Raw genomic sequence first — 13772 nt, forward strand, 5'->3', positions numbered from 1 at the left:
CCTGAAGGAAGCACTAAACGTGGAAAGGAACAACCGGTACAGCCATTGCAAAAACATGCCAAAATGTAAAGACCATTGAGGCTAGGAAGAAACTGCATCAACTAACGAGCAAAATAACCAGTTAATATCATAATGGCAGGATTAAGTTCACATGTAACAATATTAACCTTAAATGTAAATGGACTAAATGCTCCAATTAAAAGACACAGACTGGCAAACTGGATAAAGAGTCAAGCCCCATCAGTCTGCTGTATTCAGGAGACCCATCTCACATGCAGAGACATACATAGGCTCAAAATAAAGGGATGGGGGAAGATTTACCAAGCAAATGGAGAACAAAAAAAAGCAGGGGTTGCAATACTAGTCTCATTTCTTAAATGTACTTCAATGCATTGTTGTTCATTCGGACGTTCCACTGTAAGTTATCTTTAGTAATATTTTGGTGTTTCTGTAAGACTTGGTTGCCTCCCAGGCCTAATGTATAAGCCAGAAGGACCTCAGTTTTTCAGAATGAACATTTAGTAGTCTATGAGTGGTTGAAGCATAGCTACTGGGATTGGCCAACACTCAGTCATTGTTACAGGTGCCTACTATTAAGTTAGGTTTTCAATTGTGCCTGCCTATTAAGATAGGTTACAGTTCATTCACAAGGACTCAAATATAGAAGTATGGAGTCTCTCTCAGGCCATATTTATCTTGCTTTAACTCTACCTTCTATTTTATAACCATTTGTTCCTCAATAACATCTAGAATGCCACAAATCACCATAAAAGTAAAAACTAGGTGATGGATTAAATGAGAGGGAGGTTGGGAAGGATGGATGGATGGATGGATGGATGGATGGATGGATGGATGGATGGAAGGATGGATGGATGGAAAGAGAGAAACATTTGTCCTTGACTCTTTTTTTATTGTGGTGACTTACACACAATAAAAGAAAAGAAAGCTAACAAACTGTTTAATCAGAACTATATCAACTTTTAGGTTTAAAAATTATTTTGTGAAAAATCCATTAGAATGTTTCAGAGATATGATGATTGGTATGCGAACACATTTAATTTTTAAATATTTGCTTAGGAAAAGTTAGAATTTTTCAAAATATACAATTATGAATTACATAAACAATCATATTCTGTCCCTTTTGATAGATTATGTGAGTAAAAGAAATGCAAAAAAACCAAAAGAATATAGATGGACTCAATGACATACAAAATCTTTATAATCTAAACCAAATAAAATTATATAGCATTGACAACTTTGTCATAACTAAATTTATGAATGTAACACTAAATAATGAACTGTTTTGTGTGTGACTTATAAAGTAGACTCATTGTTGAATGGGAGAAATATATTATTCAATGCATTTTGAGCAAGATGAAATGTAAGGCACCATTTTTATAGAAATATTTTAGAGGAAGCTGTTCAATATTGGAGGATAATAGCCACTACTTATAAAATACAGCATTTCCCCTCTGATTCACAGGAAAGTAACAAGATCTTTATCAGAATGTTGTCATTTCCACATAACTCAAATACCATGTATATCAAAAAATAACAAGTAAAGACAAAATTGGTTAAGTTTTAGAATATGAATGGCATGGATCATAGTGAATACATTTGACAAAATCAAATATCCAATGGAACATATTCATTTTGGTGGGCATTCTTAGTAAAGTCTTTAGGTCTCAGTTTCTTTTGAAAAATAAACTGGTTGTGAATATTACATGAGATAAAATAAACAGAAAGGCACATAGTAAAAGAGCAATACAGCAATACATAAATATAAATTTCAAATGTTATAACATTGTGCACAGCCATTGTGCATGTTAAATGTTCAATAAATAGCTGAGTTAATGATTAAGGCATTGCAGGAAGTCTGGGGTGAGGCATTTGGCAGGAACTGCCACACAGGACTATTTTCTTCACTATGACAATGCTCTAGCTGAGAGTGAATGTTTTCAATCTAAACGGTTTTACTCAGCTTAACAACCTACTGGATTCACTATTACGGTCATGAGTCATTTAACCACAGAGACACATTCTGAGAAATGTGTTGTTAGGCTATTTTGTCATGTGAACATCGCAGATTATACCTACATAAACCTAGACTGTGTATCCTACTATGCTCCTAGGCTATTGCTCATAGGCTGCAAATCTGTACAGCATGTGGCTGAACTGAATTTTGTAGGTAATTGTAACAAAATAGTATCTGTGTGTATCTACACATAGCTCAATATAGAAAAAGTACAGTAAATATATGTTATAAAATATTAAAAATGATATACCTGAATAGATCACTTATCATGAATGGAAGTTACAGGACTAGAATTGGCTTGGCTGAGTTTGTGAGTGAGTAATGAGCAAAGGCTCAGGACAATACTGTACACTACAGTAGTGTCAGTAATGTTTAAACTGTACACACTTAGGCTACACTAAACTTATTCTTTTTAGTTTTCTTCAATAATAAATTAACTTTAGCTTACTGTAATTTTTTCTTTACAGACTTTGTAATTTTTTAACTTTTTAACTCTCTCATAAGTGCAGTTAGCTCAAAACACTAACACTTTTTTCTTTATGTACTTATTCTATAAGGTTTTTCTATTATTAGGAATATTCTTTTACTTTTCAGACTTTTTTGCTAAAAACTAAGACACAAGCACACATATGAGCTTGGGCTTACAGACGATCAGGATCATTAACATCACTGTCTTCCACTTCCAAATCTTGTCCAATTGGAAGGTAGTAACATGCATGGAGCTGTCATCTCCTATGATAACAGTGCCTTCTTCTGGAATATCTCTTGAAGGAGTTGCCTGAGGCTGTTTTATAGTAGTTTTTTTGGTTTTAATAAGTAGAAGAAATACACTCTAAAATTACAATGAAAACTATAGTATAATAAAACATAAACCAGTAACATAGTTATTTACTATCATTACCAAGTATTATGCACTATGCTTAAATGTATGTGCTACACTTATATATTCCCAGCAGCACAGTAGGTTTTTTTACACCAGCATCACTACAAACATGTGAGTAGTGCCTTGCCCTACTACATTGGAACGGCTACAATATCATTAGGTGATAGCAATTATTCAGCTGCTATAATCTTATTCAACCACTTTAGTATATGCAGTTCATTGTTGACCAAAACAGTGTAATGCAATACATGACTGTATTTAATACTGTTTCCACTACTCAAGCTCAACAGATCATTCATCATTGCAATATTATTATAATCAATACTATTCAAAGGAGAAAACACAAGCTCTGGAAACAATTTCAAGGTAGAAGTTTAAATCAGTAATGCAAAAAAGACACATCATCAGAAAAACAGTACATAAAATGTGAAGTTGATGACACTTACAATATCATTATTCATAGCATGAAGAATTCTGGCATTTCCATTCATCTTTCTATGACCTATATGTCTAAGGCAGACATTGCAGAGCAACTACCTCAACAACCTTACAGCCCTTTTCCATATGCCTTTCTATAATGCAGAAACAGGAAACTTACAAAAAATGATATTTCTCAGACTTCTTGTAGGTGAATTTTAAAATATGATTTAGATCCAAATGGAATTAAGACTTGGACAACAGAATGAGAAAGAGGCCACCCTTCTGCTGCTTCACATAATTCTGCTGGCAAGACCAATAGTGATGGTAGTTGGATTTCCAAAGCAGCAGTAGTAGAACTTGCAGACACAAACAGGGCAGGATTTGAATAGGTTTGGACATGTGATTAATTATACCTTATGTTTGCAAAAATCTTAAATATTAAAAAATAATGAAATGAAAATTTTAGAACTAAAAAATACAACAATCAAAATAGCAACTCACTGGATGGACTCAACAGAGGATGGTCATAACAGAGGAAAGAATCAGTAAAGTTGAAATTATCTGAACAACAGAGTTTTATTCTAGAAAAATATCATAAACAGGATCTTAGAGACCTGTGGCAAAATATCAAAAGACCTACTATTCATATCATCAGAATCCCAAAAAGAAAGAAAGTTTGATGCAGAAAAATATTTAAAGTGATAATGCATTTTAAAAACTTCCAAAATTGAGTTGAGTGTGGTAGTGAATTACCATAGTCCCAGCTATTCAGGAGGCTGAGGCAGGAAGATTGTCTGAACCCAGGGGTAAAAATTCAGCCTGGGCAAAATAATAAGACCCCATCTCTAAAAAAACAAAAGAATAACAGGGAGGCTTCCAAGATGGCCGAATAGGACCAGCTCTGTTCTGCAGCTCCCAGAGAGATTGACACAGATGGGTGATTTCTGGATTTCCAACTGAGGTACCTGGTTCATCTCACTGGGGCTAGTTGGACTGTGGGTGCAGCCCACAGAGGGCAAGCTGAAGCAGGGTAGGGTGTGTCCTCACACAGGAAGCACAAGGGGTTGGGGGATTTCCCTTTCCTAGCCAAGGGAAGCCGTGACAGACTGTACCTGGAGGAATGATACACTTCTGCCCAAATACTGCATTTTTCCAGTGGTCTTAGCAACCGGCAGACCAGGAGATTCCCTCCTGTGCCTGGATCAGCAGGTCTCCTGCCCACAAACCCTTTCTCACTGCTGGCACAGCAGTCTGAAATTGACCTGCAATGCTGCAGATTGGCAAGGGAGAGGTGTCCAACATTCCTGAGGCTTGAGTTGTCAGTTTCATGCTCACAAAGTGGCCAGGAAGCTCACACAAGGCAGAGTCCACCACAGCTCAGCAAGACCTACTGCCTATCTAGATTCCACCTCTGTGGGCAGAGCATAGCTGAACAAAAGAAAGACAGCCTCTGCACACTTAAACTTTCCTCTCTGACAGCTCTGAAGAGAGCAGTGGTTCTCCCAGCATGGTGTTTGAGCTCTGAGAACAGACAAACTACCTCCTCAAGTGGGTCCCTGAACCCCCTGTAGCCTGACTGGGAGACAACTCCCAGTAGGGGCTGACAGACACCTCACACAGGTGGGTGACCCTCTGGGATGAAGCTTCCAGAGGAAGGATCAGGCAGCAATATTTGCTGTACTGCAGCCTCCACTGGTGATACCCAGGAAAATAGTGTCTGGAGTAGACCTCCAACAAACTACAACATACCCTCAACTGAGGGGCCTGACTAGTAGAAAGAAAACTAATAAACAGAAAGGAATAGCATCAACATCAACAAAAAGGACATTCACACCAAAACCCGATCTGTTGGTCACCAACATCCAAGACCAAAGGTAGATAAAACCACAAAGACGGGGAGAAAACAGAGCAGAAAAGCTGAAAATTCCAGTAACTAGAGCACCTCTTCTCCTCCAAAGGATCGCAACTCCTCGCCAAAAAGGGAACAAAACTGGACGGAGAATGACTTTGACGAGCTGACAGAAGTAAGCTTCAGAAGGTCGGTAATAACAAACTTCTCCAAGCTAAAGGAGCATGTTCTAACCCATTGCAAGGAAGCTAAAATCCTTGATGAAAGGTTAGATGAATGGTTAACGAGAATAAACATTGTAGAGAAGACAATACTTGAAATGTCCTGATGGAGCTCAAAACCAAAGCACATGAACTTCGTGATGCATGCACAAGCTTCAGTAGCAGATTCAATCAAGTGGAAGACAGGGTATCAGTGATTGAAGATCAAATTAATGAAATAAACTGAGGAGAAAAGATTAGAGAAAAAAAGTGTGAAAAAAAATAATGAACAAAGCCTCCAAGAAATATGGGACTGTGTGAAAAGACCAAATATATGTTTCACTGGTGTACCTGAAAGTGACATGGAGTTAGGAAACACTATTCAGGACATTATCCAGGGGAACTTCCCCAACCTAGCAGGGCAAACCAACATTCAAATTCAGGAAATACAGAGAACACCACAAAGAAACTCCTTGAGAAGAGCAACCCCAAGACACATAACTGTCAGATTCACCCAAGTTTTAATAAAGGAAAAAATGTTAAGGGCAGTCAGGGAGAAAGGTCAGGTTACCCACAAAGGGAAGCCCATCAGACTAACAGCAGATCTCTCAGCAGAAACCCTACAAGCCAGAAGAGAGTGGGGGTCAATATTCAACATTCTTAAAGAAAAGAATGTTCAATCCAGAATCCCATATCCAGGCAAACTAAGCTTCACAAGTGAAGGGGAAATAACATTCTTTACAGACCAGCAAATGTCTAGAGATTTTGTCACCACCAGACCTGCCATACAAGAGCTCCTGAAGGAAGCATTAAACATGGAAAGGAACAACTGGTACCAGCCACTGCAAAAACATGCCAAATGGTAAAGACCATCGATGCTATGAAGAAGCTGCACCAATTAATGGGCAAAATAACCAGCTAACATCATAATGACGGGATCAAATTCACACATAACAATATTAACCTTAAATGTAAATGGGCTAAATGCCCCAATTAAAAGACACAGAATGGCAAATTAGATAAAGAGTCAAGATCCATTGGTGTGCTGTATTCAACAGACCCATCTCACATGCAGAGACACACATAGGCTTAAAATAAAGGGATGGAGGAAGATCTACTAAGCAAATGGAAAGCAAAAAACAAGCAGTGGTTGCAATCCTAGTCTCTGATAAAACAGACTTTAAAACAGCAAAGATCAAAAGAGACAAAGAAGGCCATTACATAATGGTAAAGGGATCAACTCAAAAGGAAGAGCTAATTGTCCTAAATATATATGCACCCAATACAGGAGCACCCAGATTCATAAAGCAAGTCCTTAGAGACCTACAAGGAGACTTAGACTCCCAGACAATAATAGTGGGAGACTTTAACTTCCCACCATAAATATTATACAGATCAATGAGACAGAAGGTTAACAAGGATATTCAGGACTAGAACTCAGCTCTGCACCAAGCAGACCTAACAGACATTTACAGAACTCTCCACCCCAAATCAACAGAATATACATTCTTCTCAGCAACACATCACACTTATTCTAAAATTGACCACATAATTGGTAGTAAAACACTCCTCAGCAAATGTAGCAGAAATCACAACAAACTATCTCTCAAACCACAGTGCAATCAAATTAGAACTCAGGATCAAGAAACTCACTCAAAACCACACAACTATATGGAAACTGAACAAACTGTTCCTGAATGACTACTGGGTAAACAATGAAATGAAGGCAGAAATAAAGGTGTTCTTTGAAAACAATGAGAACAAAGACACAGCATACCAGAATCACTGGGACACATTTAAGGCAGTGTGTAGACAGAAATTTACAGCACTAAATGCCCACAAGAGAAAGCAAGAAAGATCTAAAATCGACATCCTAACATCACAATTAAAAGAACTGGGGAAGCAAGAGCAAACAAATTGAAAAGCTAGTAGAAGGCAAGAAATAACTAAGATCAGAGCAGAACTGAAGGAGATAGACACACAAAAAAAAACCCTTCAAAAAATCAATGAATTCAAGAGCTGATTTTTTGAAAAGATCAACAAAATAGACCCCTAGCAAGACTAATAAAGAGGAAAATAAGAGAAGAATCAAACAGATGCAATAAAAACTGATTAAGGGGATATCACCACCAATCCCACAGAAATACAAATTACCATCAGAGAATACTATAAACACCTCTACACAAATAAACTAGAAAATCTAGAAGAAATGGATAAATTCCTGGACACATACACCCTCCCAAGACTAATCCAGGAAGAAGTCAAATCTCTGAATAGACAATAACAAGTTCTGAAATTGAGGCACTAATTAATAGCCTACCAACCAAAAAAAGTCCAGGACCAGACAGATTGACAGCTGAATTCCACTAGAGGTACAAAGAGGAGCTGGTATCATTCCTTCTGAAACTATTCCAATCAATAGAAAGAGAGGGACTCCTCCCTAACTCATTTTATGCGGCCAGCATCAACCTGATAACCAAAGCCTGGCAGAGACACAACAAAAGAAGAATTTTAAGTCAAATATCCCTGATGAACATTGATACAATATCCTCAATAAAATACTGACAAACCAAATCCAGCAGCACATCAAAAAGCTTATCCACCATGATCAAATTGGCTTCATCCCTGGATGCAAGGCTGGTTCAACATACGCAAATCCATAAACATAATCCATCACATAAAAAGGACCAATGACAAAAACCACATGATTATCTCAATAGATGCAGAAAAAGCCTTCAACAAAATTCAGCAGCCCTTAATACTAAAAACTCTCAATAAACTAGATATTGATGGAATGTATCTCAAAATAATAAGAACTATTTGTGACAAACCCACAGACAATATCGTACTGAATGGGCAAAAACTAGAATCGTTCCCTTTGAAAACCAGCACAAGATAAGGATGCCCTCTCTCACCACTCCTATTCAACATAGTGTTGGAAGTTCTGGTCAGGGCTATCAGGAAAGAGAAAGAAATAAAAGCTATTCAATTAGGAAAAGAGGAAATCAAGCTGCCTCTGTTTGCAAATGACATGTTTCTATATTTAGAAAACCCCATCATCTCAGCCCAAAATCTCCTTAAGCTGATAAGCAACTTCAGCAAAGTCTCAGGATACAAAATCAACATGCAAACCTCACAAGCATTCCTATACACCAATAACAGACAAACAGAGAGCCAAATCATGAGTGAACTCCCATTCACAATTACTACAAAGAAAATAAAATTCCTAGGATTCCAACTTACAAGGGATGTGAAGGACCTCTTCAAGGAGAACTACAAACCACTGCTCAATGAAATAAAAGAGGACACAAACAAAGGGAAGAACATTCCATGCTCATGGATAGGAAGAATCAATATGAAAATGACCATTTTGAACAAGGTAATTTATAGATTCAATGCTATCCCTATCAAGCTACTAACGACTTTCTTCACAGAATTGAAAAAACTACTTTAAAGTTCATAAGGAATCAAAAAAGAGCCCACCTAGCCAAGACAATCCTAAATTAAAAGAACAAAGCTGGAAGCATCATGCTACCTGACTTCAAACTATACTACAAGGCTACAGTAACCAAAACAGCAAGGTACTGGTACCAAAACAGATATGTAGATCAATGGAACAGAACAGAGGCCTCAGAAAGAACACCACACATCTACAACCATCTGATCTTTGACAAACCTGACAAAAATAAGAAATGGGGAAAGGATTCCCTGTTTAATCAATGGTGCTGGGAAAACTGGCTTGCCAAATGTATGGAAGCTGAAATGGGGTTCCTTCCTTACACCGTATACAAAAATTAACTCAAGATGGATTACAAACTTGAATGTAAGATCTAACACCATAAAAACCCTAGAAGAAAACCTAGGCAATACCATTCAGGACATAGGCATGGGCAAAGACTTCATGACTAAAACACCAAAAGCAATGGCAACAAAAGCCAAAATAGAAATGTGGGATCTAACTAAACTACAGAGCTTTTCCACAGCAAAAGAAACTATCATCAGAGTGAACAGGCAACCTACAGAATGGGAAAAAATTTTTGCCATCTACCCATCTGACAAAGGGCTAATATCCAGAATCTACAAAGAACTTGAACAAATTTACAAGAAAAAAACAAACAACTCCATCAAAAAGTGGGCAAAGGATATGAACAGATTCAAAAGAAGACATTTATGCAGCCCAGAAGACATATGAAAAAATGCTCGTAATCACTGGTCATCAGAGAAAGGCAAATCAAAACCACAATGAGATACCATCTCACACCAGTTAGAATGGCGATCATTAAAATGTCAGGAAACAACAGATGCTGGAGAGGATGTGGAGAAATAGGAATGGTTTTACACTGTTGGTGAGTGTAAATTAGTTCAACCATTGTGGAAGACAGTGTGGCGATTCCTCAAGGATCTATAACAAGAAATACAATTTGACCCAGCCATCCCATTACTGGGTATATACTCAAAGGATTATAAATCATGCTACTATAAAGACACATGCACACGTATGTTTATTGCAGCACTATTCACAATAGCAAAGTCTTGGAACCAATCCAAATGCCCATCAGTGATAGACTGGATTAAGCACTTGTGGCACATATACACCATGGAATACTATGCAGCCATAGAAGGATGAGTTCATGTCCTTTGCAAGGACATGGATGAAGCTGGAAACCATTCTAAGCAAACTATCACAAGGACAGAAACCAAACACCTCATGTTCTCACTTATAGGTGGGAGTTGAACAATGAGAACACATGGACACAGGGTAGGGAACATCACACACTGGGGCCTGTCAAAGGGTGGGGGCTGGGGGAGGGATGGCATTAGGAAAAATACCTAATGTAAATGATGAGTTGATGGGTGCATCAAACCAACATGGCACATGTATACCTGTGTAACAAACCTGCATGTTGTGCACATGTACCCTAGAACTTAAAGTATAATAATAAAAAAAAACAACAACAACAAAACAAACAAACCTTTATGAACTTAATTAAGCTAAAAAGCTTCTGCACAGCAAAAGAAATAATCAGCAGAGTAAACAGACAATCCACAGAGTGGGCTAAAATCTTTGCAAACTATGCAACCAACGAAGGACTAGTATCTGGAGCCTACAAGAATCTCAAATAAATCATCAAGAACAAAACAAACAATCCCATGAAAAAGTGGCCTAAGGTCATAAATAGACAATTCTCAAAAGAAGATATATAAGTGGCCAACAAGTATATGGAAAAGTGCTCAGCATCACTAATGATCAGGATAAAGCAAATCAAAACAACCATGCAATACCACCTTACTCCTGAAAGAATGGTGATAATTTAAAAATTTTTTTTAAAAAATAGATGTTGATGTGGATTGAGTGAAAAGGGAACACTTTTACACTGTTGATGGGAATGTAAACTAATACAACCTCTATGAAAACCAGTGTGGAGACACATGTTTACAGCAGCACAATTCACAATTGCAAAAATATGGGACCAGCCCAAATGCCCATCAATCAATGAGTGGGTAAAGAAAATGTGATCTATCTATCTATTTATCTATCTATCTATCTATCTATCTATCTATCTATCTATCTCATGAATTACTACTGAGTCTTAAAAAGGAATGAAATAATGGCTTTCACAGCAACCTGGATGGAATTGAAGACCATTATTCAAAGTGAAGTAACTCAGGAATGGAAAACCAAACGTCATATGTTCTGTTATAAGTGGGAGCTAAGCTATAAGGACACAAAGGCATAAGAATGATAAAATGCATTTTGGGGACTTGAGGGGAGGGAGTGTGGAAGGAAGTGAGGGACGAAAGACTACACATCAGGTACATTGAACACTGCTCGGGTAATGGGTGCACCGAACTCTCAGAAATCACTGCTAAAGAACTTATCCATGTAACCAAACACCATCTGTTCCCCAAGAACCTATTGAAATATAAAAAAGAAAAAGAATAACAGAATTGGAGGACTCCCACTACCTAATTTTAACAAGAGCTACAATAATTTAAAAGGTGTGCAGTATTAATTAAAGGATAGACACATATACATCAATGGGACAGAACAGAGAGTCCAGAAAAAGACTCACATGAATAGGATCAACTAGGCTTTGACAAATTAAAAAGGTAACTCAATACAAAAAGGATAATCTTTTCAACAAATTAGGTTGGAAAAATTAGACATCCATACGTAAGGAAAAAAAAGATCCTCAACTTAGATGCCTTAGGTATAACATAAAAAGCATGATTCATAAAGAAAATACAATAAATTTTATTTTACCAAAATTAAAACTTTTTGTGTGTAAGGCCTTATAAGACAATAAAAATGCCAGTTACAGACTGGGGAAAAATTATTGCATATCACAAATGCAGTAAAAGACTAGTGTCCATAACCTCTCACCTTAAGATCCTAGCAAAAAGCAAACTAAACCCAAAGCTATAAGAAAGGAAAGAAACAATAAAAATTAAAGTGGAGTTCTTAAAATTTGAGAGTAGAGAAATAAGAGAAAGTCAATAAAACCAAAAGTTCTTTCTTTGAAAATATCAACAAAATTGACAAACCTTTATTTACAATTACCAAGAAAAAATATAAATAATTCAAATTGTTAAAATCAAGAATGAAAGGTGGAATGTCACCACCAACCTTACAGAAGTAAAAAGAATGTATAAGATAATGCCATAAATAAATGTATGCCAACAAATTAGATAACTAATATGCAATGGGAATATTACTACAAAAACACAAATAACCAAAGCTGACTCAATAAGAAACAAAAAATCTGAGCAGACCTATAACAATTAAAAGGATTGAATCAGTAATCAAAAAATTTCCAACAAAGAAAAGTCCAGGGTCATATGGCTTCTCTAGTGAATTCTACTAAACATTTAAAGAGGAATTAACACCAATCCTTCTCAAACTCTTTTTTAAAATAGCATAGATAGGGGGCACACCCAAGATGGCCGAATGGGAACAGCTCCAGCCTCCAGCTCCCAGTGTGAGTGACACAGAAGATGGATGATTTCTGCACTTTCAACTGAGGTACTGGGTTCATCTCACTGGGTTATGTCGGACAGTTGGTGCTGGTTCACAGGTGCAGCCCAACCAGCAAGAGCTGAAGAAGGGAAAGGCATCGCCTCACCTAGGAAGCATAAGGGGGAAGGGAATTCCTTTTCCTAGCCAAGGGAAATTGAGACACACAACACCTGGAAAATCAGGTAACTCCCACCCTAACACTGTGCTTTACCAAGGGTCTTAGCAAATGGCACACCAGGAGATTATATCCCACATCTGGCCCAAGGGTCCCATGCCCACGGAGCCTCCTTCATTGCTAGCACAGCAGTCTGAGATCTAACTGCAAGGTGGCAGAGAGGCTGGGGGAGGGGTGCCCACCATTGCTGAGACTTAGGTAGGTAAACAAAGCCACCAGGAAGTTCAAATGGGGTGGAACCCACCACAGCCCAAGGAGGCCAACCTGACTCTGTAAACTTCTCCTCTGGGGACAGGGCATAGCTAAACAAAAAGCAGCCGAAACCTTGGCAGAGGTAAATGCCCCCATCTGACAGTTTTGAAGAGAGCAGTGGATCTCCCAGCACGGAGGTTGAGATCTGAGGACAGACAGACTGCCTGCCCAAGTGGGTCCTTGACCACCGAGTAGCCTAACGTGGAAACATCCCCCACTAGGTGCAGACCGACACCTCACACCTCACACGGTGGGGTACACACGAGACAAAACTTCCAGAGCAAGAATCAGACAGCAACACTCACTGTTCAACAATACTCTATCTTCTGCAGCCTCTGCTGCTGATGCCCAGGCAAACAGGGTCTGGAGTGGACCTCAAGCAAACTCCAACAGACCTACAGTTGAGGGTCCTAACTGTTAGAAGGAAAACTAACAAACGGAAAGGACACCCACACAAAAATCCCATCAGTACATCACCATTATCAAAGACCAAAGGCAGATAAAACCACACAGATGGGGAAAAAGCAGTGCAGAAAAGCAGGAAATTCAAAAAATCAGAGCGCATCTCCCCCTGAAGGAGATGAAGACACAAAAACCTTCCAAAAAATCAATGAATCCAGGAGCTGGTTTTTTGAAAAGTTCAACAAAATTGATAGACTGCTAGCAGGACTAATAAAGAAGAAAAGAGAGAAGAATCAAAGAGTTGCAATAAAAAATGATAAAGGGGATATCACTACCAACCCCACAAAAATACAAACTACCATCAGAGAATACTATAAACACCTCTTCGCAAATAAACTAGAAAACCTAGAAGAAATGGATAGTTTCCTGGACACTTACACTCCCCCAAGACTAAAACAGGAAGAAGTTGAATCCCTGAATAGATCAATAGCAGGCTCTGAAATTGAGGCAATCATTAATAGCCTACCAACCAAAAAAA

This window comes from Mandrillus leucophaeus, unplaced genomic scaffold (genome assembly GCF_000951045.1).
Source record: "Mandrillus leucophaeus isolate KB7577 unplaced genomic scaffold, Mleu.le_1.0 Scaffold119, whole genome shotgun sequence".
In the NCBI taxonomy this organism is placed as follows: domain Eukaryota; kingdom Metazoa; phylum Chordata; class Mammalia; order Primates; family Cercopithecidae; genus Mandrillus; species Mandrillus leucophaeus.